Here is a 22,157-nt window from a genome sequence, read left to right on the forward strand (position 1 = left end):
CTTTAGAAGGGAGTCTTATTTTTTGTATTTTCCATTTAATCTCTTTGTTTTTGAAATTTGGACGCTACTTTTTTTATAGGTATGTCATCAACGTTCGTAGTACGGGTTTTACTTTACATTTAAATAGTATCGTTTTGGTTTTGGAATTTGCTTTTGTTTTCCATTCCTAATTTTAATTTCTAATGTAATGTAATGTTAGTTCGCAAGAAAAGTACAATCTCTTTCAATGTCAACATATATAATCCCACTACATTCACTAATTTAGATTTTGGAATATTGTATGATGAATTTGGGGACAATGTTCGATCCCTCTCTGGTCAGATTCACGTCACAGGTGAACATCTTAATGGAGGCATTCGCAGAACTATATTCGCCACCTCAAAATGAGGGAGACACATATGCGTCAGATGGCCATAGCGTGTCATTGTTTACAAACAAGCGTCTGCCGATGATCCTTTGCGTTTTTAGTGTGTGTCGCCTGGGACTCAATTCCCACGCGTGCGCATGTGACGACCCTCCGCTTTAATTTTGACATATACATTGAGCCTACAACTTTTCTCCGCCTTTAACAGCTTTCCTCGTTTGGACAGTCATTGGTTAAACTATATGAGATAGATTGTTGTTTTCTTGTACTTTTTGACAATGTAATGTCTTACTTAGTAATACTTACTAATAATGTTTATCATCGTCGTAATCCGATGTATCCTTGTAACATGTGTTGAAGCATTGTACAGTTAGCTACGGTAGAAATGAAATGCATGCAATATTAATCAGTCTCTGATTATTGAATAATCAGAGAATCGTTTGTTCTCATCGTTTAAAGATAAATAAGAAGAACTGAGTAATGTGTTGAAATGCTATATTCACGATGATTCGTCGATTTTGCTGATGACTGTTAAAAATGTCGAGCGTATCCACTGTCACAGTGTACTATTACATTATTCTGGAGTGTGGCGTGAATTGTGATTAGTATTAACATTGCTAACACTGGACTGTACGCATCGACGATAGATGCTATCAGAAGACTTCCAGGTAATTAATTAAAGTGAATATAGCAGACGTGTTCCTTGTAGCATACTATTCTATCACCGCACCGATCCACTAACTCGATGTAAACATATCTTCCACGAGCCCGTGCCTCATTCTACTGCGAGGTCGCGTACTTGACCTCTGTAAATTGCATAGATCTGATTGGACGCGCACACCTGTATTTATTACTTCAAGATTGAGTGTCTGATAACGTTTCTTAATGTTGAGTTCATATGTTCTAGTTACAACGTTGTAATCAATTTCTAAAGTAGTGTACACGTGTTTAACATATACCTACCTACACCTACCTACATTAGTAGTTAAAACGCATTTAACTATCAAGATAAAGTCTACAGACATGTATACCCCCACACCCCCAGCAAACTCTAGGTGACAGTGCAATAAATAACTCGGCACCACTAGAATAAAAATCAACATTACATACTAACTGTGCCGTTTTCACTTAATCATGCATCCGACGTTGGACCAAAATTTGTGTGCATAATTAAGTTCCTGTATCCGACGTATATCGTAGTATTTTACGTGACAAAAATCAACAAAAATATTAAAATTAATTAAACTGATACCAGATAATCTAACACAATTCCTAAATAAAATTTTCAGAATTTACACAGACTCAGGAAGTCACGGATTTTATAAGATTATGTTTATAGTGTCTTCGTGTTCAACATTGAATACATCACAAAAATCCAGAATACTAAAAACAACTAATCGTTATGCTAATTAAAATGACGAATCTTGAATATCTCAAAGAAACATTAAATGTACCAAGACCAATACATATAAACAAACAAGTCCATGTTGTGCAACGAGATAAAGAGTTTCAGTCAGTTTCTCGAGTTTGCGTAACTATCGGAAAAATATTGAACTTACCGCTTGTGACTGTAAGAGAAATACCAAAAGAACAACTTGAAGATCCATTTGACATCGAAAGGTAGAGTTCATTATAACGAGTGTGTTCAAGATGGGACTAGACTGTAGCAATTTGGGAATGGCGGACTTAAACATACAAAAACTGCCTGGACTTTGTAACCAATATAAAACAACCAAAAATACGATTTATGAATGGTTATATAAAATGGCACAGCACTGAGTGTTATTACTTTTTATTAAATAGGCCGAGAAAGCGAACCGTTGAAGTGTTCATGCATTCCGAAATCACGTCGGGGTGAACCTACCTACATATTATGTACGCCATAAATAACGGATTATCTCTACGAACAGATGAAAAATAAAGCAGCACATGTAAGCGACAAATCAAAAAGTTCGACCATGATGTATTGAAAGTTTACTTAAACGTACGTAAACTCACTGGACTTTGTAACTAATATATGACAACCAAATCACGATTTATGAATGAATATTTATATAAAAAGGACTCAGCGTTGTGTTTTATTGCTGTTTATTAAATGGTCGAGTAGAAGGGCCGGTGAAGTATTGAGACATACCAAAATCACGACACAGCGGACCTAACTACTTAGTACGTACGTGACAGCTTATCTCTACGACGGGGTGAAAAAGAAAACCTGCACATGTCGCTTCAAATAAAAAAAAATAAAAAAAAGTGGTGCGTTGAAAGTTTAAATCACACACAATGTATGTTTTAATTTTGGAGTGCGTCTCCTTGTAGTTAAGATTCGTACCTTGACCCCATGAGGACAAGTGTAGCACAAAGTCACATGAACCAAGGTACGAGTATACGAGCCCACTTTTGTATTCAATTGTGGCGTTAGGATATTGGTCGATGCAGACAAGAAGGAAAGGTAAAATGTAAGGTCAAAGGTCACCTGGATATATGAGCAGTCTGTTGACTCGCCACACTTGCAAATATTTTGGAGATCTTCGCATGTTTCCCGTTACAAACTGTAGTCAAAGTGGCAGTGAATCTTTAATAAAAATATACCAATATATGTTATAGAGAAATGTCAAGGATTCTCAAAGATTTGCGAATATAATAAGTTACTGTCAACGCATTAAGCACGGTGTTGAATAAGTTATTTTTCATATTTGTCAAAAAGAAGTAAAAAAAATAAATTGAAACTTGAATTTCTCTCAACCTTAATAACGGGTGGCTAGGAGAGTGTTACTATTTTGAAGTATGAATTACAAAATATGCAAATGCAGGTCATCCGACTGTAAATAACACCCAGCGCAATGGAGCAATGGCAACCTGTCCAACACAATTTGTGTCCATTTCAATGTTTTGTTGTCATGGATGTGAGTGTTGCGTTGACAACAACCGCGCGCCGGATTGTAATTAACTAAATGAGTTATATAAACTTTTATATTAATTTATTTTAATAACATGCAACTGATGTTTATAAAGCATATGTGCGTATGATTATAGCGTATTGAGTGTTGTGTTGTGTTGTGTTGTGCTGTGTTATGTTATGTTATGTTATGTGATGGTACCGTGATTTAGGTATGGCTAAAGCGAGACGTGCAGCACGTGTTCGAATTACATGGCATGCATCGATATGAGTCCCATATCTAACACGACGCGACACGACGACCGTAGCGCTTTATAAGTTAGCCATATCTCTCACTGTCTACAGTCACAGTGCTGATACCATAATATAAATGACACATACACGAGTCGTCAAGTAAACAGTAAATTTTGCATTTTGTCAGACTTTTTTTCTCCCCGAGAATTTATTACTATAAATATGAAATAATGTTAAAACAAAGAAGTGTGACTATATATTCGCTCCGAGTAATTAAGTTTCTAAAATCGGGAGCTTTCATTACTCTAGTATCATGTTGTAATTGACAATATGAAAATTTCGCTTTATTATACTACCCATACAATTACATGCCTTTGGTCACCGTTGCTGGCGTCATCATAAAACATGTTACCATAGAGTAACTTAATGAACGACACAATATTGAAAAAAGTTGTCTGAACCTCTCCTCATGGACCATTACTTTAATTAACACTTTTTATTTGAGGAAAATCGGATAAAAAACAGAATAACACGAATAAATGCACTTTATTATAGTCCTCACAAATGGTTCTTTGTCATTTTTACAATCAGTGTAATCGCTCGGATAGGTGATAGCTAGGTAATTACAATTACATGGGTATAATACCTATGGTGTGTACTCTGGAGGCTTAGGGGGATAGTCTGTTCCCTCGTTGATGGCAATGCAGTAGGGTGGTGGATCGTCTACACATACTATTGGAATTTCACGGGAATTTCCTTGAAATAAAAAACAAAATTACTAGTAGTTAAAATTAGGTCTACGCGTGTGGGCCTCATCGTGTTATATGAGGTGCGATGCGAACAATACAAGGCGTAATCAATGTATTGTTTGTTTAGTACGGAATTTGAAACGTGTTACACCTTTAATTTATGGGGAATCGGATAATATAATTTAAAAAAGTAATGTTTAATTACAGTGTTGTTATCGTCATGGTTGGTTTCTCTCGAAAATGTTCTGCATCACATGATAAAAAAAGTTATATCTTATATTATAATTATGTACATATTATTACGCTTTACCTGGGTACATGGGACTGGAACTCGTGGTGATCTCACCATGTGTAGCGTCCCTGTTTCGAACCATGTGATTTTGAATCGTGTCTGCGTTTGCGCGTTTAAATAATCTGTGTTTCTTGCAACTGATACGGATATGTTGGGTGAAGGCGCAGAATAGAACAGCCACAAACGTGATCATTGCGAACCTTGATTTTTAAAGAAAGAGGGGGAATTATTTTAGCCATATATATTTGTATATATTGTTTTTATGCTGTAGATATTTTGTATTACACAGTTACCGAATACTTTATCAGCCATACCGTATCAACACCGTCCCATCGGCTGACAGGAAGTTCCTGTCGCAGCATTCGTCGTCACAGCATCTCTGGTTTCCATAGCAACTGGAATAAACGGGTGAAGGTATTAAAAATGTTTTTTGTTTATTGACAATCCAGTTCTTAAAAAAAATCATGACCATTTAATTGAATTTGACCACGTCCAATGATTGGTCTGGCAACCACAGTGTATCATCTAATTGCTAACTGTTCCATGCTTAAACACTCGTTCAGTTTTCGAAAACATTTCCACAGTATGCGTTAAAGGGTGGTAGTCGTCGCGCTGAGCACGTGCGACAATTTTGATTTTCCCACAATCCAATGCGCTCTTCCAATGGAAATAACAAGTATGAGATTTGACCTTGGCGCGACTTGCACTAATTACCGACGGTGATTCCCACGATACTTCCAATCTACTAAAAAATACCTAATTAAAGCTTGGTAACGCCTCAGTTTGTACTCGTTGATCTGCGCAACAATCAAAGTCGCTTATTTTGTTTAAACGATACCCATATATCTCGCGCATGCGTGGTTCAACGACTACCGTCCTTTAACTGTATGGCTAGCCCAATGATTACGTACCATTATACTGGAACGCATGAGTGGAGTTTGAAATATGGATGGCGATTTCTGACATACCGTTACCTTGCTGGTTCAATAACGTCCATGTTTCATAATGCGAATTTGTACCATGTTTGTTTCGATTACCCTCCCCGCCTAAATTTGTAATCAAACTATATGTCATATAGATATTTTCAATGCGGTTTCATTTAAATTGTGTGTTATATGCCATTAACTTACTAATATGAACTGTTTTGGCTTCCAGAGCATACAAGTACCTACAAAGCGAACAAAATAAGCATAATAAGCATTTTAAAACCACAGTATCATACTATAACTACTGAAAACTGCTCCTCGTGTGAACGTAACTGAAAGCCAACATGGTATTTTTAGAAATGACCTCGCAACTTACGACCTGTGCGATTTTGATGGCCGTCAACAACACAGCAATGCAAGAATTTCTCAATAAATTGATCCAAGCTATTTACTGCCTGGTAAATTATGTTTACTTTCATTGCACCGCCTTCATGAGGGTAAAAATTAAAAAAAAATATAGGATAAACTAGCAGTGACTCTGTTACAGTTTTGTGTGACTTGATTCCTGACGTAGCAATGAACGGCGAGTCAGCTGTGAGTGCCAGGCTAGGAGGGTCTCATTTCAACTTTAACTAAAGCCAGCACACGATGATCAATTCACATCACAGTCGTCACTCCCGTACAGTAATAATGTAGTTGGGTTATTTTGAAAAAAAAACACAATCGGTTTTTTAGTAAATACATTATGAAACATCATTACTTACCGAATGTACGTTGGGTAGTTGCAGTACAAATGTAACAGCAAGGAATGGCAGACTGTCCATAATCCCAATACAGCTCGTTTATGTTGTGTGCGAAGTAGTTACGTGAGGGGTGTTAAATAAGATATGTGTTTGCTCCTGTGAACACTCTGGACTCTGACCTTACAGTAGAAGGTGAAATCGAGATTTAATGAGAGGTCGTTGTGAAAGCAAATGTTTGTTAGCAATAATAGCGCTTACACGTGTATACGTTTATGAACGGTCTTCCGCTAAGGTAAATTGAAATGTGTGATACCAAATGGGGTAAAAAGCTATACGAACAAAACTCATAAAGCTGGAAAATGAATTTTTGCGAGATATGATAATAAATATATACCATGTTTCATGGCTTATCAATATTACATGGATTGAAAAATATAAGTCTTCAGACAACTCCTTAATAAGCCTTCTTACAACCATTCTAACAACGTTTCAGTGGGACTTCTGACAACCCATTAACAACTCTTCTAACAACATTTTAGCAAGTCTTCTGATAACTCTGAGGTTTATTTTTAGTAGTTTACGCGTTTTTACTATATTCATTCTGAAAGTAATTACTGAACCCGAAGTTCTTCTCTGAATAGTTTGCTAATAACTGCCAAAGGATTATGTAGTCTTCAATGAGGCATTCTTGCTTGGTACAGGATTACACAACACATGCGCAAATAAAACGATAAACAACGGCTTATTTACAATTCGAACTGACATGTTCACTCATTGTTGTAAAATATGTAAGCGTATTTCCAACTATTTATCATATTGCTCTCACAATACAATCAGTATATTAAATGGTACAACGCATGCTATTTACTGGTCGATAATCAACCCCCAATAGAACTTTTACAATGAACACTCCAGCTTTTATCAAGATAATTTCATCACTGATAACTATGGAGCAACATTTTCTGAATCTGCACATATCTTAGTTAGCATCATGTATTAATTATCAATTGACAAATACGCGCACAGTGAAGCGGCACTGTTAATGTACTGGACCGGAATTTCACCACGCCAAATAGTTATTTTCAGCAGAAACCAAAACACACCAACTGAAGAAATGGTATAACTTTTCTCTAAATTTAGTTTATTGTTTCACACACAAATCTTATATATAATGCACGAATATGGTGAGTAGAGATGGCCTTTTACAAATCAATTATAATTAAGGCACTAATCAATAACTGATCTTGGTTTTAATAAAAACATTACAAAAACTTTCTTTTTTGTCCTTGGCGAAAGATAACTATTGAAACTCGAAAGTAACCATATAAACGGTTATAAACTTGTCTGAGAACCAGTTGAGTCGGACAGAGGAACATCTCTTAGAAATGGAATTTCATTTTGTCCAACACATTTAAAACTAAATATTGTACAGTTGAAAACGAACATTTCATCATTCCCACCGATTGCATCTAGGAGATTTCTTAAACGTAGAAGGTGAGGTTAAACAACCCTATTTACCAGATTCATTTCGCAAGAGAAGGACGTTTTTACCACAATCTAATCGGGGCCCATATTTAGAAGACCAACATAACTTTGTAATAGCAGGACAGATATTGGAAATACAAAACTAAAGATAATATCAGTAAATCAGTAAAAAAGAAGCCCTTGTCAGTCTATCTGAAGGACAAGATACCGCCATCAAACCACTGGAAAGAGCTTAGCAGTCGTTGCTATTGTTACAGAATTTTCGGAGGCCAACAATCTAGTGGAAAACATTACCGTAAATTACAATTATGTGACATACAAACAGGATCAACAAACTCACCAGGTAGGTCATAGAGTTTGAATTCAGGGAAAAGTTTTACTTAACAGCAACGAGACTTTCTCATTTACACCGACCCAATTTACACGCTGCCCAAAATCCACAAACTCTCATTTTTCACAGCACAAAGGTCTTATATAACAAAAATAATACCTAATTTTACAATATCACTGTTTGGGCCATGTACCTCAAAGAAGTCACATGGCAACACTTGATGTGACGGTCCTATACACCAATATATCTATTACAGAAGGCATTATTGCTTGCCAGGAATCCCGTGAGCAGAGACAAGTTCAAATTGCATCCCCCTCTACGAGTTATTCCCTAACGCGCATTCTTAGTTTCAGTTTAACAACATTTAACATATTTACATCTAATTTAAATAGTATTAACAAATTTCATGATTTCATCAACCACTCTAACGAGAACATCAAATTTTACATGTCCACTCAGACCCACCTATATCAGTTCTTGACGTTAAAGTTCATATTGATCCGACAGGTAACATTGATACTGACTTGTACAAGATGGTATATTTATGAGAATTTGTTCCAAACAGCGTGGTGGGACACTCGTCTAGACGAACTCACAGCCTCGTTAGTCAGACGTAGTTATCCCCCAAGATTGGTTACCATGGAAACCAATCGTGCTAATCATGTCCTTGGAGCTAATTTATTGTCATATAAACCTAAAAAGAATGATTTGCGTATACCACTTGTCACCATGATTAACCCCAAACAGTACAAATAATACCTCCCCATCTTCACATTATGCACCAGTCACCACGTTGTAAAAATGCTATTTTGAATCCACACAAGTTCACAGGTCATTAAAATGCACAGATCTTGAACAGTTTCCAGAGTATCATAACTAACCAGTCACACACAATAACACACGTAATATGCATCACTAGAAATGTAATATATTTAATGACATGCAAAAAAAATCACACGTCAAAATTAATACGTGGGGAAGACAAAGACACAACTCAGAGCTAGTTTTTTTAAAAGCGGCGGTCGTCGCGCCGCGCATGTGCGACTTTTGTGTTGATAAACAATAATTTCCCCATAAATCACCGCTCTCTTCCAATGGAGATCACGAGTACCAGTTTTGAACTGGGTGCGATGTGAACTAATTACCGCCGGTAACTCCTTCGATACCTTTCAATCACCAAAGAAATTAAATGGTTAAGGGTTGACAATGTGCAGTTTGTGCTCGTTGGACTGTGCAACTGTCAAAGTCGCGTGGCTCGACGACCACCGCGCTTTAACAAACATCTTTCTACAGTACGACTCAATCAGTACACAGCAGTAGCAATACATGTCAATAGCACCTACTACACCATAAACAACATATCAATCAACATGAATAAACCAGACGACAAGCAACGCAAGAAACTAGAATCCAATTGGATAGAAAAAATGGCTCCACCCCCCAAAAAGTATCAATATTCGACAGTGAGGGCGCATCATATGATACAGCGCCACCAATCAGCTAGTATAAATAGAGATACGCCTACACCTGTGACGTGTATTCCATGTTACACCATTAGGCTTCCGACTTTCCGCGGGAATTTTCTTTGTTTTAGTTTTTTTTGTTACATTTTCAGAAGCATTTTTGAAATTTATTTTGTTTTTGTTTAAATTTGTTTTTTATTTCTATTTTCAATTATATTTACACATTTTCATTTGCAGTAATCGTTAAGAAGCCCTAATTTTTCGAGCGAAACGTTGATTCCATTAAATACACCAAGTGCGTTAATGTGCATCAGTTCAGTGTATATATTTATTAATTCACGATACATGCTACTGGGATTCGTCTGATTCACTACCAATGTCTAATGACATTTATTAAGATCATTGCATTCTAGGCAGTACAATTCACAAGGATATCGATATAGTTAACACAAATAACACTCAAACAGGCTACTCAGAAGAACGGGCACAGACAATCATACATTTCGATGCGATGAACATTGTAAATGGTACGTGACCTCTTCACATGCTAAATACTGGGCACTAGTCTGGTCGTGTTCAACTGACGAACTGGTGCCGTGGTAGATATATATAAGTACCATCACCACCGACACCTTCAATCACACACATCACCACCAAACACTGAATACTCTGCAATAGAAAGGTGACAACGTATGGTATTAAAGTTGTATACAGACACCAAGTAATAGGTGATATGTTCCATGTACGTACATGAATGTGGTATAATTAATGTATCTCGATCGATGTCGTGTTTAATTAATACCTGGAAGCCTGCCACCATAACAGTTACAAATGAGGAAGATAATAGTGTTTATACTTGTATTACATGGATGTTAATACAATGTACACCGTTTCTCTGAGCTACGCCCTCTATTGACTGAGTTCGTTTTGGCGACGTAAAAATTCTGCTTACAGGCTCTACCACGCCGCATCGGTACTATTTTGAGTATGCGGGCGTCTGTCAATGAATAATACTGGTTTTAGAAGGTTGCTGTATTCAACATTGATGAGCGCCTGTACCGTGACTTGGGAACAGAGTTGTAAGGTTAAACAGCATAGCTACATGCGTCATTTGACGTCAGAGAACCGCCTCCTCGCCAGAAAACGCTTTACAATTATAAACTAATCTTTTAATAAGTATTGTGTATAGTCCTGAGGGCGATAAGATGCACAAAAAACGCGAAATGTTAGGAAAGTATTTACAAGAAACTGTTCAAACGCGTGGGGCTTACACGGAAACAACACGGCGAACGGCAAAATACACTGCAAGTCACCATCTACTTCAGACAAATCGTAAACATGCGACGTAACAAAGCTGGCTGACCTTAACCAATTCACTTATTGATTTTATAGGCAAATTAGCCATAAAGGTACTGAGGCGGGCGGTGGGTCTGTAGCAATTTGCTCACCAATTCAGATAGGAGAATCCTTTTTGTAATTGGTGAGCTATATTTCTCTTTGAAACAGATAATATCCGGCACGTTGAACTAAAATGGGGGTGGGTGCAAGAGACAGTTAAATAAAATACTATATTGAGGAATAAGGAAATTGTATACACGAAAAACCCCCTCGATTTCAAATGGTCAACCCTTAATCTGTTTCAAGAGAAATGTTTGCTCACAGTTTCCGACCAGCTCAAGATATTTCTTCCATATGCAGCAATGACTACTAGATCATTAGGACCACTTGCCAACCTTTGACAAGAATTATCCTGGACGCAGCTCTCTCACCTGTTAATTAAAAAATAGCTTAAATTTTATGGAAAGCTACTATTTGACAATGGCTATCATACTTTTGTATGCTAGAAAGTGTCCAAGGATAATTTTAGAAATGGTTTCAGCTGGTCCCCTGAGATGAGTACTACCCTCCACCCAGCTGATGGACTAAGGTTCCTCATCTTGATTTGGGTAGAGATACATATAGGTCGTGCCATGTATGTGCTAACTGTAGCAGTTGTGACGGACTAGCAAACGTGTGAGAGACCCGACATAAAGATTACCATCATTAAAGTAAATATACAATGAACTAACATCGTGTTACGGTCAACACCGCCAACAAATATTTGACAGGTTCATTAATATGTCCTAAAAATATTAACACCACCATATTTTATTGTATCTTAGATTTAGGGAAATAAGTACTACTGCCATAATTACTTGTTTAGTGTGTGGTAGAAAATGCCATAATCACAATAAAATTATTACTGGTATTTTCCCCAACTCTTGGTATACTTAATATCAAAAAGAGATTTTACAGGTTTGTATAATGTTGATAAGTTCCTCAAGGCATCGTTAGTAATTGGCATACCTTGTTTGGGATATAATCGGTGCTGTACTTGCATATGCCACCATACCTTACCGACAGTACTTTGGAAACTGGCAGCATACATACTCCCACAAGATAGAGTTGTTTTTCTCTGAAACCAGACACAGCTCAATTTATTGCATGCGAAGCTATTACTGGAAGAAACTTTAATAAGGCAGATGTTTAACCCTCACCCGTAGGTGAAATCGCAGTCCCTCTATCTATCTATGACCAAGGTATTTGTAGTAACTTACTGTATTAATCTGTGTCCCTCCAAAAGCCCAGTTTTCACTTTTCTTAACAATGCCCCCGCGTCTAAAAACTATAATTTCTGTTTTACTTAAGTTTACCGACATTTTCCAAAGTGTACAAAATTTTTCCAAAATCGACAGAAGTCTCTGTAAGCCAATAGGAGAATCACTAAAAATGGCCACATCATCTGCATACAAAAGTGAAAATAAGTTTAGAAGTTCCTGTGAGATTTGAATACCCACGTGACCTGAATTTTTTAACATAGTATTGAGTTCATTGATGAATAATGTAAATAAAAATGGACTAATCATGCATCCCTGACGTACCCCAACATGACAAGAGAAGTAGTTTGTAATACCTTGCTGCGATTTAACACAGGCTTTGACATCTTTGTACATGGACTTCAAAATAATAAGCATTTTCCCACTAATACCCTCTATACATAGTCTATACAATAATAAGTTATGGTCTACTGAATCAAAAGCTTTGCTAAAATCCACAAATGCACAATAAAATCTACCTTTTGATTTACTCAAATATTTTTGAACCATAACATGCAAGACAAAGATGTTATCAACCGTACTATAACCTTTGCGAAAACCTGCCTGACAATCTGTAATACAACCCACAGCATCTGCCCATTTTACCAGTCTTGTATTCAATATTGATGTGAAAATTTTACTCATTGAGTTTAATAAGGTAATTCCCCTGTAATTCTGTGGATCAGTCATACTTCCCTTTTTATGTATTGGTACTATTATACCTTTACACCATTCATTTGGAAAGACACCGGTGTCAAAAATAACATTAAACATGAACATTAGAACGGGAACAAGTATATTTTTGGCAGCTTTATAAAAATCATTGGGAATGCCATCCGGTCCAGGGGATTTGTCATTTTTTAGTTTTTTCAGTGCATGTAAAATTTCTATTTCTGAAATTTTCCTATTCAAAATTTCATCTATACTGCCATCCTGACTATTGCCCGCGTAATCAAAATCTTCTAAATATTGCTATAAATATAAAATAATATAAAAAGACTTCTTTGTTTCATAAAACGATCATATGCGTGTATTTTCGGTCACGGTGTATAATCTGGAGGTTTAGAAGAGTAATCTATTGTTTCGTTAACGACGCTGGAATATGGCGGTGGTTGAATCCAACTAGGCGTCTTGATTTTATTCGAATAACCTTGAAATTAAATAAAAAAAGAAACGAATCAATTATTTATAAATTGTGTTGTAAATTGTCGGCTAATCTGTATATATTTATACAAAGCCGTCAACAATATATATAAAGTACAATACTTTCTTTATCTTTCTGTCAGTGTATTCCAATGATATATATTTCTTTATAATATTTACCCTGGTTCGCGAACACGTGACTTGAAATAGTGGTGACGACGTCATCACGTGAATGCTCTCGGGAAGATTCGCTGTGCGGCTGCGTTCTGGGGTGAACATCTGGACCAGTACGGCGCGTAGACCGTGGCGATGAATACTTAACTAAAGCCTGGATACAATAGTAGCTGCAACAACAGAATATAGCACTGCCAATTGTTACCATCAACAACCTGTAATTGAGCGAGAAATACATCACGTTATTTACCTGTTATTGTTATGTTGTGTCACAGAAGATGGAAGTTAAGATTGTACGTTCGATCTTGTATTCACATCGAAGACCACCCACAGAAGCACAAAATTCGGGGTAGTTTTGGTCTAATTCGCCACTTGTTAGTGGATTAAACTTCCTCGCAGTAAAACAACCGTTTAAAAGTCTATGGGGATGATAATAAATTGTCCGTACTTGTATTTAAATATAATATTTTATGAATTCAATATTTTGTATCAAGCAAGCAAGTGTACCCCTAACCCGGTTCCCTTCCTCTTATTTCGTGGCCCCTCACCTCTTTCCATAATAGCCTTGAAATGTTGCCCAGACCTTGACGTTGATTGGTTGATAAATATTACGCACTGCTAGTCTGAATATGCTAATTTTCCCCGAGCAATGGATAACAGTTTTGCGTCCACTGTATAAACTAATAGTTGCCACGGACACAAAAGTGCGGCCGTTCAATTCTTGGTGACGTTGCAATGAGTGCACATGGTTAACAAGTAATATCTAGTCTATTACGGAGAGGGATGTAGGATCCCACGATAAAGGGAAAGTGTTGAGGGTTGAAACATAAATTGAGCGCGAGGCGTTGTGAAGATTGTGCCGCTTGAGGTTGTGTTGGAGAAACAGTTGTTGTTGTTCGTGACCAGGCATCATCCGATTGAATACATTCTCTATTCTTACCATTGCCACCACGTGATTGATTGCGGTGCTTCGGGATCATCATTGCAGCAATCACCGCTACAGCAATATTGGTTGTCGTAGCAACTGTAATTAATGATTAATAATTTCGTATAATTAGTATTTATTGTAATCAATAACATTGAAGTACAGTAATCTGGACGTTGAGAAGAACCATTCAACATATCATACCTGACGCTGTGTATAAAAATTGTTGCAAATTATTAAATTAAAAAAACAAGAGCAAGAAAGTAAAAACGAGAAAAAAATAAATATTTTTAACATTCAAGATTATGTATTATTTTTATGTATCGTTAGTCGAAATGTACTGTGCGCGATGTATTTGGTGAGTAAATTCAGTTTACCAAAACCTAGTGGTGGGTAAACAATTTCGTACATTTCCATAACCAGACCAAGTGACGGACTAAAGTTGTTTTACATAACAATGGGTATCGAATAAATTATCGGCGCGATACGCCATCTTGTTCTGGTATCACTCACCGTAAATTGCTCAGTGTTATCACTTTATTGGTGACAGTTTAACACTTTTTTATAGAATGAAAGTCCTACTAGGTCAAATACACATGTGTTTATACAATGTGTTCGAAAAGGCGTAAATTTTACAACAAATTAATTATTTAATTGTGGCTAAATACGAAAAATGTTTTATTGACTTTTTACGGAAACTAATTCGTGATTATCACGACTATGCCGCGACTATACTTCTTGTAAAGAAGTGTGAGAAATATGTCAATGAATTTGATATTTTATTTAATTCTAAGAAATCTGTCTGTATGTATAATTTACCATCCCAGTGTGGCATTAAACGAGTTCCCAATGTTTATCTTAATGGCAAGCCACTAAAATTTGTTAGTCAGTATTGTTATTTAGGATATCATTTTACCCAGGACGGAAAAGACAGTATTTGTATGAGAAAACGAATACGTGGATTGTTTGCTAGAGCCAATGTTTTACTACGTACATTTAGTAAATGTTCTCTTCCTGTTAAGTGTACACTATTTCGTAGTTATTGTTCAAATTTGTATTGTAGTAACCTGTGGTCGGATTTTACTGTCGCAGATTTTAATCGTATTTGTGTTGCGTATAACAATTGCTCTTAGAATTATATGTAATGTTTCTCGTTCTTTTAATAGTAGTATCACAGAGACTATCACCAGTCTACATGTTGATGATTTTCTGGTTAAGCTTACAAAAATGTGCTACAGTTTTTCGCAACGTATTTTGTCGAGTAAGAACTCTGTTTTAATCAATTTATTATCTAGTGATATTTCTATAAATCACGTATATGAAAAATTGTATTTAATGCATACTGTGTAATTTATTAATATTTATATTTTTCATGGGCTTGTTCTGAAATAAAAGATAAAAAAAAATATTTTCTGTCGGTACTTTGAAATGCCACGAACTGTGTTTTCAACATTTTTTGGCATGTAACACTGATCTCAACACGAGGGCATATGTAATATTACATGCCATGTATTTATGATAATAACAAGCAAATAGGTCAAACAATCATATCCATTTTATTGTTTGTAGTTTGTTATCTTATAAGTAAGGTCGATTGTTAATGATTGTTCAATCGAAATAATTAACAATGAGTTTGAACTATGGCCGATCAAAGACAAAGGGATTGGATAGCTAAAATTAGAAACTATTCAATTTGGTTGTATATGCTTATAACGATAACAAACAATAGCACGATTGGTGACAAATGGGCTATCAGCGATTAGTTCAGTCATATTATAATACTTAAGTTACAATTCATGACTGGATCAGTTGCGGATCGGACGTTCTGTACATATCAAAAAATCATGATAAGAATGGCCTACGACTCGGAAATTCTTTCAGTAATGAGCACGCATGTTTTCTGTTTCTCGTACCCACACTTGGCACCAACCATGAAACTATAAACTGACCGCCGCATAACAACAGGTTTCGTGTAAACAATGTATTTTACACGCGTTGTATGCATCACATGGGACTCACAGAGACGGAACACAACGCATCGCGACGCCCATTGCGCTTTAAATTATGTAAATATTTCTGGTTTGTATTCATGACAATACACGTAACCAGATATATTATCGTGTCGATTGAACGACTGCAATGAAATTTTATGATTTCCCGTTCGCTGCGAGATCTCGCGTAATGCACGAAAGGCGCGGATTGAACGTATGCTGAATGATTTAACTTTGAACTTGTTTTTTTTTCATGGTTAAATATCGAGACACCGATTTTCAGAGCGGAATATGGCGTTCCTTCATCAAAATTGACCATCGTCAAATGTGTCTAGCTCATTATTAAGCGTGGAAAACCCTAAAAATGAGAAGTTATCATGGCTATGGGTCTCAGTCTATAACTATGCATTGAATGCTGGGAATGGGTAAAAAAATGTAAAATACCAATACGTCTCGACTGAAAATGATCATGTGTAACTCTATATGAAAAGAAAAAAATAAGTTATTGGGAATTAATTTCATTGTAGGTTCTGACACATATTTTGCTAGCCATGTAATACTGTTACAGACTCCACCCAATTGGTGTATTTCATCACATCCACGTAAGATATTAATATATACTTACTAGTATGATTCGTTATGAATTATTCCATCATAACAGGAAATGATTTCACCATCAGTTACCTATAATATTAAGTGACACGTGACAAATTAGAACATATTTGAATAATAATATTAATAATAAACCTATATTCGAACACACACTCACGGATGTCGTACATTTTTGAATCTCTTATTTTTCAAAGCTAACGTTTTAGCGTATTTTTATACGAACGTTGAAAATTTCGGCAATGGAAGTTTCGTACGTTACAAGCACGGCATTTTATTATTTTATTATTTTATTATTCTTTACATCTCCCACGTTACAAGCACGGCATTTTATTATTTTATTATTCTTTACATCTCATACGTTACAAGCACGGCATTTTATTATTTTATTATTCTTTACATCTCATACGTTACAAGCACGGCATTTTATTATTTTATTATTCTTTACATCTCATACGTTACAAGCACGGCATTTTATTATTTTATTATTCTTTACATCTCATACGTTACAAGCACGGCATTTTATTATTTTATTATTCTTTACATCTCATACGTTACAAGCACGGCATTTTATTATTTTATTATTCTTTACATCTCATACGTTACAAGCACGGCATTTTATTATTTTATTATTCTTTACATCTCATACGTTACAAGCACGGCGTATTTACATTTATTTCCTTATAACTGGTATGAGGAAATAAATATAAATACTAGCGTTAAGAACAAAAAGTAAGAACAAAAAATATTGTTAAATGTTGTTCTAACAACATGTATTCGTTGTCGTCCACAGAATCAGCTGTTATTAGTCAAAAATGAATTTTACAAAGAAATTTTCATGCGTAAATTATAAACATGATGTATGCGCAAGATGTCAACAACTCATCGAGCAGCATTCTTCATTAATTTCCCGTTGTTACTCGGTTGAGTCTACACACCTACCTCAGTGATCAGCAGGATAATTACCCCGAGAAAAAACAGTATTTTTTCCTGAAACCCATATACTTCCATGTCAAGTACGTGAAGATATTCTGTCTGTGCAAGTAACGGCAGTTGTATACTCTGTCGTATGATGGCTTTGTTAGTTGCTGACTAACAATACACTGTTGTCTGAAGGCTTTGTTAGTTACTAGTAATGACTAACAATGTTTATGGCATAATGTAAAGTGCCATCGATCTGTATCCTGAACTTCGACCTGTATACACAAGTCGTTAGAGGGCGTTTTAATGAACTTAAGAGTTGATCATGAATTGGTGCGTTCACTTATTTATACGGAGGACGGCGCCCCACCTGGTTACTGAATCTTCAAGAGTGGATCTTATCTAACTGTGAGATTGTTACTTCTAGGTTCACTACTAAAGAGTGGACACATAGATACTAACCCAGGACCTGATCCAGCATATAAAAAAGGTTTTGAAAAAAGGACATTGTCGGCACCAAGCTTTGCTGTCGGTATACCCAAACAAAAACATTGGCGAACTCTCGCAAGATGAGCGCACTGTAATGTCATGAATTTGTTTTTGCTATCTGTTGACCGACTTAATTAGCTGATTATTAGCTGAATTGCTGTGTTATGTCTGTCATCGTTTTGGCCTATTTGAAGTTTTGGACGGAACTTGGCTCAGTGATTTGGAACTAATTACCAGATAACCGCCGCTATTTAGACTATTAATTCTGACAGTTTATATTCATAGTTATTAATGTAGTGAACGATTAATCAAAAGATATGACGTATACAGTACTTAGTGTGATTGGCTTTATGATTGAAGGTTACGCCTTAGAGTCTTTTTACTGCTTTGTAATTGGTTAGAGTTTTGAAAATGAATAAAGAGAGTTTGAGTTGGTCTTGGAGAGTACTCCACGACAGACGCAGTCGAGTCCAGTCCTGGAGAGCCTTGGGGCAAGTCTAAGCACAGTCTTGGGCTAGTCTTGGGTCAGCCTTGCGATAGTCTTGGGGACTTTTTCCCAGGGCGCTGTGTCTGATAGAGTGCTCGACTGATCGAATAAGACGAGAGCTGAAACGTATTTCGTTGTGTGTGTCTTATTTGACTGTAAAGCATAAGTGACATTCCCGATCCCCTACCTCAAGGGGACGAGATATAGAGACGAGACGAGATTCCCCACTGACAAGTGTGGAGACCCCGAGGAAAAGAATTTCCCCCTGATACGTTTTGGATGAACCCGGGCAGGTGTTTAACACACATTGACATCCTGTGAAGAGAAGTGAAATGGCGAAGAGGTGTCTTTCTAGTGAACCAAACTAACAGCTCCATGGCAGAGACGACTCAGAAACCGCGCTTGACGACTAACGGCTTTACCAGTATCGAACCGATGTACAACGCTGAAGAGATGAAGACTTCTGAACCCCTTATGAAGGACGAGTATCAGATAGGACTGTATAATTAAGAATTGAGCGACATTAAAGACAAGAAGATGACAAAGAACGACCCGGAATAACGCGACAAGAGAAGAGACGCTTATAGACTTTAAAGGGGAGCAGAGGTGTGGCTTTTGACACTCTGTACATGAAATTTGAGATCTATGAATGAAGTCTGTCGATGAAAACAACTTGTACGTGCTGCGAAATGCCCTAAATATCGGGTATAAAACGGGCTGTGAAGCAGACGACAAACTTCCGCTTTTCCTGGTGTCATTTCGCCTCTAGAGGGCCAGTCAAATGACGTCATCAGTGAACACTGATAATTGAACCCATTCATGCTAGTACGTCAATCCCATAGAAATGTTACTATGAAAGACCTTGTTAACTGACTACTTAAAAGTTGAAACATGGTGAAATGTTGTGCGCATGAATGCCATAACGATTCATGTTAAGTTTCTCGAAATCCCAAATAAAAAATCACGTTGATGGTTGCGAGAAAACGGCAGAAGAACTAACCTGAAAATGAAGACACGTGCAGCGCTCTCTAGCTATAGTAAACAGTGAGTAAATAAATATTGTTTGAGTTAAAAAATAAATTAGAAATACGCTAATATCATTACAGTAATCATTTCGCCCAACTTCCCACTTTTAATCGACCGCTTATCGCTTAATTTCCGATCGCACTGTATTTTCCGACCGGAAAACGACCGCATTTTTATGGTAATTTTTCTCTCACCGACCCATTGAAAACACCGACCGGTCGCCCAAACACTGGTCACTGGCACAGGAGTGATCGAAATAGTGGTTTTGAGTGATTTAGTTTGGGGATACAACGGGTACTATTAAATTCCGAACTACTCTTCAAATCTATACCACATTGCATCGTTCGCGGAGGAAACTTCACCTGTGTCCAATATTAAATAACTGACTTTGCGTAATTATTATGAAATCGATATATTACAATGTTGAAATTTTTAGAGCCGGTACAACATTGCAAACAAATTTGCGTAATTAGAAAAGCAGCGCACTAAGTAAACGACCTCAAAATATACAAGTTTGCTTACAGCACCATCAGAACTAATAACAATTTTACATGATCGACGCGCGGAGCATGAAAGAAAAAGATTGCTAAGGTAACGCGCCTGTTCAGTGCGTGACTTGGGGGTCAAACTTCGGTCAACACGCACTTGATGTCAGCATCGCCGCGCAGTAAGTTACGCAATGAAGTACTTAAAATTCAATTGCACCCTAAAATGATGTCGTTAATCACTCAGTCTTTTTGCAAAATATTATAACTAGTTTCCAAGCTTTTGATGCAGCCAGATTTATTTAACTTTGTGGAAATATATTTTTTTAATTTCTCAGTCCTTTCTGGGCGACCTGCGGCTGTTTGATTTCCTACTCGCTCCTAAGCTAGCGATTGGTGAGAATGGTTATTAATATATTACCCAATGCACTTGTAAATCGGACAGTCATACCGCAATTGTGTTGAAACATTTTTGGGGCAGTAAGTAACGTCAGAATATTGTTTAAAATAAAATATTCCATCCCAATCAAATCTAGGTCAAAAGGTCAAAGTGCGTGCATATAATTATAGATAGTTAAAAACTAAATATATTTGAATGTTTGACGGCTATTCAACGTTTGTGCAAACAAGAATAGAAAAGGTAGTGTATACAATAGCGATATGACTGAGATATCATGGCATTTGTTTACAATATTGTACCGGCTCTAGTATTTGACACAGATGAAGTTGTTCGCGAACGATACAGAGTGGTATAGATTTGAAGAGCCGTTCAGAATTTATAATAGTTACCACTTGTTGTATATCCCCAAACATTTTGACTACTCCTGTGCCGGTGACCAGTGTTTGAGCGAGCGGTCGGTGTTTTCAATATACGAGCGAGAGAAAAAAAACGGTAAAAATGTGGTCGTTTTCCGGTCGGAAAATACAGTGCAGTCGGAAATTAAGCGATCGTTTAAAAAGTGGGAAGTTGGGCAAAATGAGTACTGTGGTTCAAGTGATATTAGCATATTTCTCATTTAGTTTTAACTCGTACAATATTTATTCACTCACTGTTTACTATAGCCAGAACGCTGTGTTGTCTTCACTTTCAGGTTAGTTCTTCCGCCGATTTCTCGCAACCAACAACGTGATTTTTTATTTGGGATTTCGAGAAACATAACATGAATCGTTACGGCATTCATAACACAACACCTCGTCATGTTTCAACTTTTAAGTAGTCAGTTAACAAGGTCTTTCATAGTAGCATTTCTATGGGATTGAGGTACTAGCATGAATGGGTTCAATTATCAGTGTTCACTGATGACGTCATTTGACTGTCCCTCTAGAGGCGAAATGACGCCAGGAAAAGCGGAAGTTTGTCGTCTGCTTCACAGCCCGTTTTATACCCGATATTTAGGGCATTTCGCAGCACATATAAGTTATTTTTATCGACAGAATTCATTCATAGATCTCAGATTTCATGTACAGAGTGTCAAAAGCCACACCTCTGCTCCCCTTTAATTAGAACTTGAGCTATCTGTGTATTGCTTAGAGAATCGCTCGCTGGACACTGTAACTGACACTGTGTAACTCAAGACGTTGAACTCTTTTCCACAATCCTAACCCTATTGCTCAGTAATGTAATGTATTGCTTGCTTTTCCTATCGTTTTTTCTTACCGTTTTTTTTTTGTGATGTCGAATTGTATGTATGTAAGCGCCCAGATTTGTGTTTTGAAATGATATTTAGTGACGTGCGAGGTCCTTTATAACGATTTAAGCGCGCCTCAGTGGACAAGTATTTGCAAAAC

At 36.7% G+C, this 22,157-nt stretch overlaps 1 long non-coding RNA gene across 1 annotated transcript; it reads right to left on the minus strand.

The window, feature by feature from the left end:
- Window positions 1-4,021: 4,021 nt before the first annotated feature.
- On the minus strand, window positions 4,022-4,924 carry LOC144343149 (uncharacterized). Its single transcript, XR_013418894.2, has 3 exons — window positions 4,850-4,924; window positions 4,554-4,735; window positions 4,022-4,250 (listed from the first exon to the last, which is right to left on the minus strand). It is a non-coding gene; the product is annotated as an uncharacterized LOC144343149 (long non-coding RNA).
- Window positions 4,925-22,157: the final 17,233 nt, after the last annotated feature.

This window comes from Saccoglossus kowalevskii, chromosome 3 (genome assembly GCF_978046115.1).
Source record: "Saccoglossus kowalevskii chromosome 3, keSacKowa6.1, whole genome shotgun sequence".
Classification (NCBI taxonomy): domain Eukaryota; kingdom Metazoa; phylum Hemichordata; class Enteropneusta; family Harrimaniidae; genus Saccoglossus; species Saccoglossus kowalevskii.